This window comes from Podarcis gaigeae, assembly GCF_964106915.1.
Source record: "Podarcis gaigeae genome assembly, chromosome: 7".
NCBI lineage: Eukaryota > Metazoa > Chordata > Lepidosauria > Squamata > Lacertidae > Podarcis > Podarcis gaigeae.
Genome location: NC_139683.1, coordinates 3,884,416 through 3,898,677, shown reverse-complemented (window position 1 = coordinate 3,898,677; position 14,262 = coordinate 3,884,416).

Sequence of the window (14,262 nt, the reverse complement as noted above, 5' to 3'; positions counted from 1 at the left end):
TTTGGAGGTCTGCCTTTTGTTGCTCTCTGTGACCTGCGAATTAGCCTTAAGTCTTCAACACTCTCCTCTTCCTTCTTAGGAGAAAAGTGACCTATTGTGAACAATGGTTCCTCCAATTCTTGATCAGAGCTTTCAGAGGGTCGCATAGAGGCTTTCGCACTCTTGAAATCCTCTGAATCACCCGATTCAGTTTCAGACTCAGAATCAGAACCTTCATCAGTGGGTGTGGGTTGTTGCGGTTGCTTTTGACTATCCTCAGTTTCATCACTGTCATCAGGATAACATTGGAAAATTCCCACATTCTCCCCCCACTTGGCATTGTACTCAACACTTCTTGTGAGCTTAATTTCCTTAGAGTCAGTCATCATTATTCTGTAAGACCCTTTCTGATAACCTAGAAAGATACCATGCAATCCACGCTTGTCTAACTTGGAGCTTTGTGGTGAGTGAACCCACATGTCAGAACCAAAAATTTTCATGTGTTTGATGTATGGCTTCTTGCCAAACATCTTCTCATAGGGGGTACAACCAATCGCTGAAGATAACCTGCGATTATAACTGTAAGTGAAACATGAGAGAGCTTCGGCCCAATAACTCTCTGGAAGATTGGCATCATGCAGCAAGGTTTTTAACCCTTGAAGCAATGTCTGATTTGCTCGTTCCGCAAGTCCATTCTGCCATGGCGAGCGAGGACTAGACAAATCGTGTTGAATTCCTTTCTCAGTCAGAAAAGCTTCAAACTGCTGAGAAGTGAATTCTCCCCCGCGGTCACTGAAAAGAGTCTTTACCTTCTTACCATGCACATTTCCCAACCAAGCACAGAATTCCTTGAACCTTGGAAAAGCCTCTGATTTCTGCTTGAGATTGTACACATAAATATACCTGGAAAATGCATCAATGAGAACCATGAAGTACCTGTTTCCACCCAAAGAGGGCGCTAGTGGTCCAACCAAATCAGCATGAACAACCTGGTATGGTTCTGTAGCTTGCCTACTAGACACCTTACCTTTCGCAGCCATTTTTACCTTGTTTGCTGCGCATGCCTTGCACTTCATGTGGTACCTGCAGGGTTTAATAGTCATACCTTCAACCAAGGCAGGCATTTTAGATACTGCCTCAAAATGCAAATGACCAAATTTTCGATGAAAATCGTGAATACATTCTGCATGCAAACTTTTGTTAGAACCTGCAATGCAACAAGTGTCATCCTGCACAACATCATCAAAATACAAAACATACAAACGATCAACATATTCAGCATGCAATACATAATCATTTTTCTTTGTGATGATGCACCTTTTGTTCTTAAAGGAAACTTCAATTTTCCGCTCATTCAGCTGTCCAACGCTGAGCAGATTATGCTTGGCATCTGGCACATAAAGCACATCCTGTATCGATAAGTCCAAACTGTGAAGAACAACAGTTCCGTAGCCTTTACTGGGGATTGTGTGGTCATCCGCCTGGTGAATCGCACCTTCCTGCGGTGTAAAAGACACGAACAGTCGCTTATCGTTGCACATGTGGTGGGTCGCCGCTGAATCAACAACGAAGAAAGATCTAGATGTCTTCTGGACCTCTGCAACCTTTGGAGTGAAGCGTGAGACCATTGCCTTGTGCTGCGTTGTCCTGGACACCGGACCTTTGCCTTTGCCTCGGCCTTTTCCACGCGATGAGCTTTCGCTGCGCTGCTCTGTCTTGGCCCTGGGATATCTGCATTCCCTCTTCATATGGCCTAGACGTCCACACGAGTAGCATTTCACTGCCTTCAAAGCTTTGGCGCCATCTGGTGGTTCCACTGCACTATGGGATGACGTCTGTGAAGACTCCCCCTTGCCCATGCAGCTATCACCCTGGCGGTCTGCTTCATTCTGAATCATGGCAGTATCACAGGCTACTGTGAGTTGAGCATTTGGCTGATTGGCATCAAATTCCCCACTTGCCTCATCCAGCCTTCTGCAGCTAGCCATCATGACTTTGGCATTAGCCTTCTGCGTCATCTTTGCTGCTTTAAATCAGGCTGCTTTATACAAGCTGCGTCTGTGTACAGCTGCTTCAATCCAAAAGCAAATTCAAAAGTACTTTCGATTTCCAGCCTCTGCCTGTGAGCCTGTGCCACTCTGCTTAACTGCTTTGCTTATCTGCAGCTGCTTCTAACCGCATTCCAAAGGCAAGTTCAAAAGTGAAAGTTCTCTCTGCTGTCTTAAATTCATGCTGCGACACTGCTGCAGCTGCTTTACTTTCGATTTCCCCCAGCATAGGAAAAATTTATCCTTCTAGCCTTTTGCCTGTGCCACGGCAAAACCGGCTATAAAAGTTCAAAGTCCAGCCATAAAGCCATTAATTAGAAGCTGGCAGGCTGCCCGGAGCTGTAGCACATACCTCATCAAATCATCTTGACGCGCAGAGATATCGTCCGATCCGGCCCTCTGCATTCCGATCCTTTGCCGGCACTCCAATTCTTTGCTCCTTTGTTCCTTTGCCAGGAGCCCGACTTCTGGAGTCCATTCTCAAAACACTGCGTTTTTCTGGGCCCGGAACCAAATGTTGGAGATAAGCAGTGTCCAGTGCACAGCGGAATGATGAAAAGTACGTGCCAACATGCTCTATATTTCTTTATTTACACTTCAAAGCTGGTAATTTACAGAGAAACATTTTCCCTCTGCCGGAGCAGAGAAAGGCATCCTCTCTCCTGTAAAGCACGGAGAGAATCACACTGAACTGCAAAGAACAGTGAAAAACAGGAAACCAGTGTACGTCACATCCAGTCTCCTTTCCCGTGAGAAAACCCAACAGCACGTGACTGCGGAATGTAAACATTGTCTTGTGACAAGCACTTCGCTGCTCAGTGAAGGAAGCAGAAACCAACAGATGGACCAATAACCTGACTCAGCATCCTGTGTTCTGTCACTTGTACATGCAAAGGCACTCCATGCAATCTGATCACCTGATTGTGCAGGACAGTGGCATAGCATGGGTTGCCAGTGTCCGGAAGGAAGTGGTGGGAGGGAGGGAAATGGATGGAGTGTTGTTGTTGTTTAGTCGATTAGTCGTGTCCGACTCTTCGTGACCCCATGGACCAGAGCACGCCAGGCACTCCTATCTTCCACTGCCTCCCGCAGTTTGGTCAAACTCATGCTGGTAGCTTCGAGAACACTGCCCCACCATCTCGTCCTCTGCCATCCCCTTCTCCTTGTGCCCTCCATCTTTCCCAGCATCAGGGTCTTTCCCAGGGAGTCTTCTCTTCTCATGAGGTGGCCAAAGTCTTGGAGCCTCAGCTTCAGGATCAGTCCTTCGAGTGAACACTCAGGGCTGATTTCCTTCAGAATGGAGAGGTTTGATCTTCTTGCAGTCCATGGGACTCTCCAGAGTCTCCTCCAGCACCAGAATTCAAAAGCATCAATTCTTTGGAGATCAGCCTTCTTTATGGTCCAGCTCTCACTTCCAATGGATGGAGTACACATGCGCATTCAACTGCCTAAGGTGTCTGCGTTGCCCAGGAGATCAGAGCCACAGAGATAAGAAGTGTCATTCCACTTTCTGGAGATGTCACTTCCTGGTTCAACAAAGTCCAGTGACAGAAGCACGCAGCTGTATTGAGGCAGTACCAGGTGTTGAAATTTTGTGCCTCAGACACCCAGGGCATTACAATCAGCAAATGGAACCCAGTTATTTTCACCAAGGCCAGATGATTATTGGCTCGTAGTAACATGGAGGTGGGGTTTTTTACTGGTAGCTCTAGTGTTCTGGTACACCCTCCCTGCTGAAATAAGAAAAATCTCATCCGTATTGGCATCCCACCAGCTCCCCTGTTTAGGCAAGCATTCCCCTGCCCTTGTGGTCTTATTGTATAAACTGTTCCTTTTTTTAAAAAAAAAAGATGTTTGAATGGTCATACTTTTTAACTGGCTCGTGTTGGTGTATAGATCAATTACAGGTGCTTTAGTGCTGTGGTGCAACTGTTGGTGCAGATTTTATGTGCAGATTTTACCATTGATTTTATACTTGTACACCACTAGAAGCCATTTTGGCACCAAAAAAAGTAAAGGTGAAGGACCCCTGACATCTGTCGCAGATGACTCTGGGGTTGTGGAGCTCATCTCACTTTACAAATCGAGAGAGCCGGCGTTTGTCCACAGACAGTTTTTCTGGGTCATGTGGCCAGCATGACTAAGCCGCTTCTGGCACAACGGAACACCGAAACCAGAGCAGCGCACGGAAACGCCATTTACCTTCCCGCAAGAGTGGTACCTATTTATCTACTTGCACTTTTTGGCGTGCTTTTGAACTGCTAGGTTGGCAGGAGCGGGGACAGAGCAACGGGAGCTCACCCTGTCGCAGGGATTCGAACTGCCGACCTTCCGATCTCCAAGCCCAAGAGGCTCAGTGGTTTAGACCACAGCGCCACCCATGTCCTTATTTGGCACAAAAGTAGTATATAATTATTATTACACTAATTCCACTTGATGCATAGGGCTTGGGCAGAAGTTCAGTGCATTGTGTGCCACATTCCATACATTTTCTGTATGGATGGGGGCAGGGAAGCAACACTTGAAAGGTGCTTATAACTCAGAGGGCATAAATAAAATAGCATTTTACATTCTAAAATATCAACTAAAATATTTCAACGCATAATCTCCTTCACATTACATACAATCTCTAGATGTACTGTATTGTGGCCTTGAAGATAAAGATGGTGCATACAGTTTACTAGATTTTTAATAGTCATGCAGCATTCCATGAAGTCTTTTATATGAAAGAACTGAAATCAGGAATCTGGCAACCTGTAATGTTCTATAAGAGTCAATGTCCCAGAGTAGATAGGCTAGATGTAATTCAGGTGGTTTAGCAACAGTTTCCAAAATGATTGAACTCAGAATCCTTGATCGGGGAACAATATATCAAGGACAATTAAACAAGATATGATAAAGGGATTCTGTTGATTTGTTGTCACATGCGCATAAAACAGAGGTTTTACCGTTAGAAAATCTATTGGTCAACACATTTGAGGGGAACACATTAAATCTGGCTCTAACGAATGCGAATCTATGCGACGCAACCGATAAGGTAGACAGATGTCGAGGTATCTGGGACGTAGATGTAATGCCCTGATTCTTATAACTCAGAGGGCTCTGTTGAACTTCCTCTGTCCCAGAATAATCAGCCCTGCCTTCCTAAAGCTTCGAAACTTCTCCCGTCAAACTTCCACAGAGATTCTGCCCTCCCCACTCGTCCTCCTCCAGTGTCAACAGAGCCCTGGTCTGTTCATCAGAAATTATGTTCATCAGTCAAGAGGAGCAGATTACTTCTACTCGCTGATTACATTGCACCAGTAAATTATTCAGGCCCACCAAATTACTCCTTGAGAGACCAATGATTCATGCATCGTAACTACGCTTGCTGCTGGAGAAAGGGGTGTTCTCCCTCTCCCCCCCCCCCCAACATTAACAATTCTGTGTCTTCATCTTTGTGAAAGCTTAAGCCAGCCAATCAGACAAGAGTCGCCTGGATTGGCTTGATGGAACTGATTCGACCCTAGCTCTCCAAGTTGTAGAGGCGCGATGGGGAAGAGGAGTTATCTGGGGTTATCCGTCCTGCCAGCTGTATGGCCAACACACACATCTGTGCTTTGATGTGCAATGAACTCCAGTTGGAAGACGGCTTTCCCTGTCCACATCTAAGACACAAGGAAACTCATGTATTTTATTGTGTTTTCAGTCCATCTTTCTTCCAAGGAGCTCTGTGTGGTATATATAGCTCTCTTCCCATTTTATAACAACAACCTTGTGAGGTAGGTGAAGCTGAGAGACTGAGGCCACCCAGTGAGCTTCATGGCTGAGTGGGGATTTGAACCCAGTTCTCCCAGGTCCAGCATTTCAGGGGGCAGGACTAGATGACCCCCAAGGTAATCATCATCATCATTTATTATTTGTACCCAGCCCATCTGGCTGGGCTTCCCCAGCCACTCTAGGTAGCTTCCAACAAAGATTAAAAATACATTAAAATGTCACACATTAAAAAACTTCCCTGAACAGCTCTTCCAACTCTCCAATTCTATTATTCCATGAGTCAATGGGGGTGGTTTAAAGCAGATGTGGGCAACCTCTGGCTCTCTGGATGTCACTGAACTACAACTCCCATAAACCATGGCCATTGGCCATGCATGCTGAAGGGGAATTGTCATTCAGCAACCTCTGGTGGTCCAGAGGTTCCCCACACCTGGTTTAAAGAGGGGGAAATATAATAATTTTTCAGCCCAGCGCTAGTTCTGCAAGCAAATCATTATCCTGGCAGGTGAGTCTGACTCGTAGCTCAAAAGCTGTCCAATAGCATCCCTTGTCCCAAATCATTACAGGGGGTGAACTAGATAACCCTTTGATACCAAAGCCTAAAGGAGAGCTATCACTACTGCTATAAGAATTTTAAGGTCTTAGATATATAATAAATGTTCATGGATGTACCAAGCAAACACATACATAAATATATAAACCACATGTCTGAAACCCCACAGAAAAAAAGTCCTGAACAAATTGACCTCAAATATTTCTCTGCAATGTCAAAGTGGGAAACCTCCCCATTGTCTCTTTCCTCACAAATCCTGTCTCAAGGGCACATTTAAGATATGAATAGGGTGTGAGCCTGTGACCTAGCTCAGGAACTAAGTATTTATCATTACAAAAAACTGGCCAGGCTCCCCAGGTAATCCAATCAAGTAAGCATTAATAGGTAACCTGCCAGACAGGAGATAAACAACGCACTCAGATTTCTGGTGTAGACTGCGTTTTCTGCGATGTAGGTATGATGTGTCTGGGGGATGGTCTTGAGCTAAGCCCCTTCTGTGATGTATGTATGATGTTTCTGGGGGTGGTCTTGAACTCCAGGGCGGGCAATTTAAAATGTCTATATAAGGGTGGGCACACCTTGGTTCTGGGTCCTCCTCCTTTCCTGCATGTGAGTTGCAACAGTTCAATAAAGATCAGGCTTATTAGCTGCTTTGCTGCTCAATATTCTCTGGTTGGCCTCTGTTATTTTTCTCTGACTGATGGAGAACCTGCAAAGGGCTCTTGTGTACCCCATAAGGGAATAAGGGCAGATTTCTGTTTATTACACTACACATCGTATCACAAAGCAACCTCACTAACACAAGCAGAACAGGGTGCAGAAAATCAGCCTTTGAGCTTGACCCACAGTGGGCTCCTAGATTTCTCCCTAACCCCTACACATTTTGGAAATGCCTGGGGGGGGGGTTTAGGGCAAAGAATTATTAGAGCCCCGAAGGGAAGGGAAGGGCAATTAACATATGGCTGATCTCCCCCAATGAGCTATAAATGTGGTTATTTCTCTCAATGGCGGAGCCTGGTCACGGACAGCCAATATTGAAAGGAGATCTTCTAATTAAGATTGGGGGATTTTCTGCAAAGGAATTGCCATTCATGCACATCCCTCAGCAGAGGGTATATAGAAGGAGTGTTAATCTTGTTGAAGCACAGAGGTAAAACAAACAACCTCAGAGCTTCAAAGTCCACTGGCATCTTCAATGGTACAATCATCTGCCGGTGACGGAGGCTCCCCTTCCCTGCTCTTAGCGTTCCATCGCTCCGACCACGAACTGATTATGCATCTGCGCTTTGTGAATTAACCCATAAGCATCTTTTGTTTGCACGGAAATATTCCCGTGGATTCACGCAAATTAAAATTTAATCTATCTCGGTGCATTATCTCCATCTGAATTATAACGCGAGCGCCTCATTTGCATAAGTCAGAGATTGTAATGACTTACTCAACTAACCATGCCCATGCAGTTAATTACTTTTTTTTCCCTCCCCCTTTCCAAATGAAATGCCAAAATTATTTCCTGGCAGAGAAAGGCAATTGCTCACCCACAACAGCGTGCGATGCTGGAAGGGCGTGCTTTAAAAAATATATATTAAAAAATATATATACGAAATTAATTTCTGCAGATCATTGAACCATTCTCCATGTGCCACCGTAACATGGCATCTGAATTGACTCTGCGCCTCCGCACCGTCCTCGTCTGCTGCGAGAACTCGGAATTCAGAAACAGTCAGTACTTTGCTTTTGTCTCCCTTGAGACAAAAGAAAAGGAGATGAGATTTCTGAGCAGGATGTAAGCGAAGGACCTCTGAATGAATTCAGTACACTCAGTGGCAGGGTGGCATTCACCTGACTGGACCCCCCCACCCCCCCACAAACACACCATTACCTGCATCCCTGAAAAGTCCGCAACTAGAGCACCTCTTCTGAGCATGTGCGCAAGAGCTTCTAAGCATGCATGAAGTGTGCAGATTGCTTCTGTGCATGCGGGCGTGGCGAACCCAGAAGTAAACACTTCCAGGTTTGCCGCATTCATAAGCTGAAAGTCCATAACAAGAGCGGAAAGCAACTAGTTGGTTAAGGGAGCCATGGACTCAAAAAGGTTGAAAACCTCTGTATTAAGGGCTTAAACCTAGACAGCATCTTAAAAAGCAGAGACATCACCTTACCAACAAAGGTCCATATAGTCAAAGCTATGGTTTTCCCAGTAGGGATGTATGGAAGTGAGAGCTCGACCATAAAGAAGGCTGATCGCTGAAGAATTGATGCTTTCTGGTGCTGGAGGAGACTCTTGAGAGTCTCATGGACTGCAAGAAGATCAAACCTATCCATTCTGAAGGAAATCAGCCCTGAGTACTCACTGGAAGGACAGATCGTGAAGCTGAGGCTCCAGTACTTTGGCCACCTCATGAGAAGAGAAGACTCCCTGGAAAAGACCCTGATGTTGGGAAAGATGGAGGGCGCAAGGAGAAGGGGACAACAGAGGACGAGATGGTTGGACAGTGTTCTCGAAGCTACCAGCATGAGTTTGACCAAACTGCGGGAGGCAGTGGAAGACAGGAGTGCCTGGCGTGCTCTGGTCCAGGGGGGTCATGAAGAGGCGGATATGACTAAACTGTTGCTTTGCAAGCCCCCCTCCACAGAGGCTGGCCCCTCTCACTGTCCTCGGAGCTTGCTTACCGGTAACCTCCTCTGGCTGATATCCAGACAGACCAGGGAGATTTTGATAGACGACATTTTCCCAAGCATGGGCAAAATGCACAACCCCTCCCTCCTGCTTCCGCCGGGGAAAGAAAATAAGTCAGAAATATATTTACATGATGTTTATTTCTGACATTACAGCACTACAGAAAAACACGTCCTTTCAGTTCAGTTCTTCTAGCAAGTCTGACAAACTTCCTGAACACAGAGAAGGTTTCAAGTTACACTCTTCACAAAGACTTATCCAGCCTGTGAACGTCCTGGGAAACTCTTCTTTCCCACAGATAGGCGCATCATGTGATGTCAATAATCTGGCTGTCTGCAGCGGTGATGTTTCCATATACTGACATAAACAACAACAACAACAACAGCAATATACTGATAGTAAGACCAAGGAGAGGGGAGCGGAGAAGTGGCTGAAGGAACACTCCACAAGGGAGTGTATTCAAAAAAGGGTGAGAGGCTGTCATCTCTACAGGCCACAGGTGACATAACTGGGTTCCTGATCCCCACAGGGGTGCTGCAGAAAGAATGTAGTTGGGAGCAAGGTCAGTGCAGTGCAAGCACACAGGCAGGAGTCTATTGGTTCTGCTGGTGCATATGCGCCACACTGACCTTTCCACCACCGCCTTGTCCCTCTCCCTCCCAGTAAGCCACAGAAAGGCTGATGACAGGAGCTCAGGTAAGTTCCACTGACCCAACCACACACCACCAAGTACACTGCAAGCTCAGGATTGACAGGCCTCAGACAGGGCTGGTTCTATCACCATCTGCCCTGCAAGTGTGATGCAGAAACAAAAAAAGACAATGCTGGACTAGGCTGCATCAGCAGAAGTATAGTGTCCAGACTGAACGAAGGAAGGTGGCTTAGTCTGCTGGTTAATTAAGTCTGCTGGTTAATTAATTAATTTCAATAGGGGCATATGCATGGTTCTACACTTACGCAGGAATAACCAGGTGCCCACCTGACTTGGCAACAGTACATGTGAAAAGGATCTAGGGCCGTGGTTCCCAACGTGGGGCCCACACCTATTTGATTTTTAAGAGGGGCAATTCAAGAATGAGTTGTTAACAGTGAATGGCCTTTTAGGCTTCCTCCATGTGAATATGAGTTCACTTTTTTAATAATAAGAATTATATGTCACGAAGAAGGGACATCAGGATTTTAGAGATGCTTAGGTGGGGCACGGCCAAAAAAAGGTTGGGAACCACTGGTCTAGGGGTTTGGTGGCCCACAAGCTGAACATGAGTCTGTTAGTATTTCACTCCTCCGATGCCGAATTTGAGATTGGTGTAAATCACATGCCTGTCTGGGAAGAGTGTGGGAACGGAAGACAGTCTTATCTCTTCCGCTGTATGTACTATTGTACTGTACTTTTGTTTTTACTAGTTCCTGTTCTTCTCTCAGAGCTAGAGAGAGGATGCCATGACTACTTTGTCTGTACATAGTGTGTAAATAAACACGTAGATTAGCGCTACGATATCTCACGCTTCTTGCTGTGTTAAGCTAGAAGATTAGTGTGCATATATCATTTGACGTGGAAGGGACATGGGTGGCGCTGTGGGTTAAACCACAGAGCCTAGGACTTGCCTATCAGAAGCTTGGAGGTTTGAATCCCCGCGACGGGGTGAGCTCCCGTTGCTCGGTCCCTGCTCCTGCCAACCTAGCAGTTCAAAAGCACATCAAAGTACAAGTAGATAAATAGGTACCACTCTGGCGGGAAGGTAAATGGCGTTTCCGTGTGCTGCTCTGGTTCATCAGAAGCGGCTTAGTCATGCTGGCCACATGTCCAGGAAGCTGTACGCCGGCTCCCTCGTCCAATAAAGTGAGATGAGTGCCGCAACCCCAGAGTCGGCCACGACTGGACCTAATGGTCAGGGGTCCCTTTACCTTATCATTTGATGTATGTCGCTGAAGCGCATTGGAGAAGAAGGGAAATGCCTTTTCCAGAGCTGCGCATACCAGAGGACGCTCAGAGTTCGGGGGCTGCAGGGGCACCCCAGGGTGTTTTCCAACAGAGTCAACAGTGTGATGTAGCAGCAAAAATAGCTAATGCTGTTCCAGGATGCATCAACAGAAGTCTAGCATCCAGATCAAGGGAAGGAATAGTACCACTCTATTCTGCCTTGAGTAGAACCCACCTGGAGTCCTGTGTCCAGTTTTGGGTACCATAGTTTAAGGAGGTTATTGACAAGCTGGAAGGTGTGCAGAGGAGGGCGACCAAGATGTTCAAGGATCTGGAGACCAAGCCTTATGAGGAACACTTGAGAGAGCTGGGTATGTTTATTCTGGAGAAAAGAAGACTGAGAGGTGGTGTGATAGCCATCTTCAAATATCTGAAGGGCTGCCCCATGAAAGAGGGAACAAGCCTGTTCTCTTTCACATGCAGGTGATATCTCAAACCAAATCCAGTATCCCCTGAGCTGGACACCTTTTTCACAGGTTGTCTTCATTTATATATGAAGCTGAAGCTAAACATGTCAGGTGCTAGGAAAAGTGTGCCAAACTTTGTCACTGCCTAAAGATTTATTGATAGTCTTCTGTAACAACACATGGATTTTCTGGACATGAAATCAATTGTTTTTCTTTACAAAGTGTCTGACGTTCTCTACAGTGTCACCCGAAACAATTTCATGCCATTCAGAAGTCACAAAACAGGACGGCTCTGGCAGAAATGTTGGGCAAAAAAAATCAGGAGTGGAGAAGCTTGTGGATTTCATTTTCTCTCCATTTCTTGGTTCCCCAGTCTTTAAGTTCAGTGAACCATATTTCTGCAAATAAATAAATTCAGTCTCTTTTTTATTTATTAATTAATTATTATTATTATTATTATTATTATTATTATTATTATTATTATTAATAATAATAATAATAATAATAATAATAATAAAAAATTTCTATACTGCCCTTCATCCAAGGATCACAAGGTGGTTTGCAATATGCTGGCATCCGTCTGTCTCGGGAGACAATGAAGGGTGAAGTTAAACGTTAACAGCGTCTGCTGTGGCTGTAGAGACTGATACTGGAGAGACATGTTTTGTTGTAGCTGGGGCAGATGAAGGTGCCCAGTTGTGCTGCAGCAGATGCACCAGGGTGTCTGCGCTCCTCCCAGAGGTCATTCCTCCTCTGGTCACTGCTATGGATACATGACCTGACTGCCTGTCCCCAGGCACTGCAGTCATCTGCAACGGGTTCACCCATGGCTGGGTTGGTGTTGCTAGAACTTCATGTTACATTTGCAGACACTGTAGCCTTATTGGAGTTCACTGATTGGGTCTGCGTTGCTCCTGGACAGGAGGAAGGAAGTCAAATGACACCAAGGTTGATTCAAAGAAAGAGTTTATTCTGCTCTCCGGATAGCAGAAGGCACTTGCGTGATCAAGTCCACAGCAAGTCCAAAGAAATGAGAAGTTTCATGCAGTATATATATCCTCCAGACACCCTCTCCCCCTTCCCCAGCCACGTCAGCTTGTATACACAGGTTGACATCACAGATGTTCCTGCTCCGGCACTCTTAACCATAAAAGGGAATTCCTTCCTGTACTTCTGACCATAAAAGGATGTTCCTCTTCCTACTCTTATCTTGGAGGAAGAGGTCATCATCTCCGGGAACACTCTTCTGGCGTTGCTCCCGGACTCCGGTCTGTGCGTCTTTTGTGGTCAGCACATAAGATAAGGCACTGACGTCTGCTCTGTTCCCCTAGACCAGCCAGGGTCATCCCTTGCCGTGACTGATAAGGGAGAGAGTTTGTTTATACAGCTGTGTCCTTGTTATGCATTTGCTCAACAGCTCAAGTTTTATGCATTTTAGAGTGCTTTCTTGGAGAAAGAAGGGGAGGGGTTTAAGTTCAGTTTTAAACTGACTGTACAGAGACCCATTCCTTCAACAACTTTGTAGCACAGAGTTGGTCTGCCAACTGACCTGGCGCCCAAAGAGCACATCCTTGGGAGATCCTGCCAGCTTCCATTCTGTGGACATGACCAAGCCAGTGTAGATGTCACTGAGACAGGAGTGTGAACATGCTGGGAATGCAGGCTTGGGAGAGCGCATCTTTCTTTTGAATTCTGTCCTGCCATTTGATACCCAAAATCCTCCTGATGCAGCGCATGTGGAAGATGTTGAGGCGTTGCTCCAAGCAGTTGTGAGTTGCCCATGACTCACTTCTACGAAGCAGCATCCACCCCTCTTCCCCATCCTCCTGCACCTGAATCTGTGGGGTTCTGCTTAATTATCATGAATGCTAGACAGTAAGTTTGCCAGACGTCTAGGGCTGAACTCCTGTCTCCAAGATTGCCCTGCCCTTTCTAGATGACAGGAGGAAGACTTGAATCTTGAGATGGGCAAGAGTGACTGTCAGGGAACTGCCATCGGAGCCAGAGGCGGAGGGAAGGCTCCAGAGGGATGCCGGAGAGGGTCCCAGTAGGGAGAGAGGCAGCCCATCTGCTGGGGAGGGAAATCAGCATAACACCAGTGGAGAAGGGGGGCAGATGGGGGAATCAGAGAGGAGGCTCCAGGACTCTTCACCGGAGACCAGCGGAGAGAGCACGGGTGCTCCGCTGCCCACACCCTTCCTGCGCAGAAGACATCCGCGCAGGGAGAGTAGGAGGAGACTTGGCGTCAAAGAACTTCTTTGCTGGAAGAAGTTCAAGAAACGCCCACTGACGGATTCTGCCAGCGACTGAAACAGCCACGAAGTGAAGGGCTGTCCAGACAGAAAGGGTTCAACCAGGTAACCTAGCCAGGAGTGGCAGCAACTTACACACGAACTTACACACGAGCAACCCCTATAACCATTACAGTGACTTTACAAATATATATATATATACAGTACAGGCATTTTTAGAAGACATCTGAAGGCAGCCCTGTTTAGGGAAGTTTTTAATGTTTAATAGGTACCCCTGACCATTAGGTCCAGTCGCGACCGACTCTGGGGTTGCGGCACTCATCTCGCTCTATGGGCCGAGGGAGCCGGCGTTTGTCTGCAGACAACTTCCGGGTCATGTGGCCAGCATGACTAAGCCACTTCTGGCGAACCAGAGCAGCTCACAGAAACGCCGTTTACCTTCCCGCCAGAGTGGTACCTATTTATCTACTTGCACTTTGATGTGCTTTCGAACTGCTAAGTTGGCAGGAGCTGGGACCGAGCAACGGGAGCTCACCCCGTCACGGGGATTCAAACCGCTGACCTTCTGATCAGCAAGTCCTAGGCTCTGTAGTTTAAGCCACA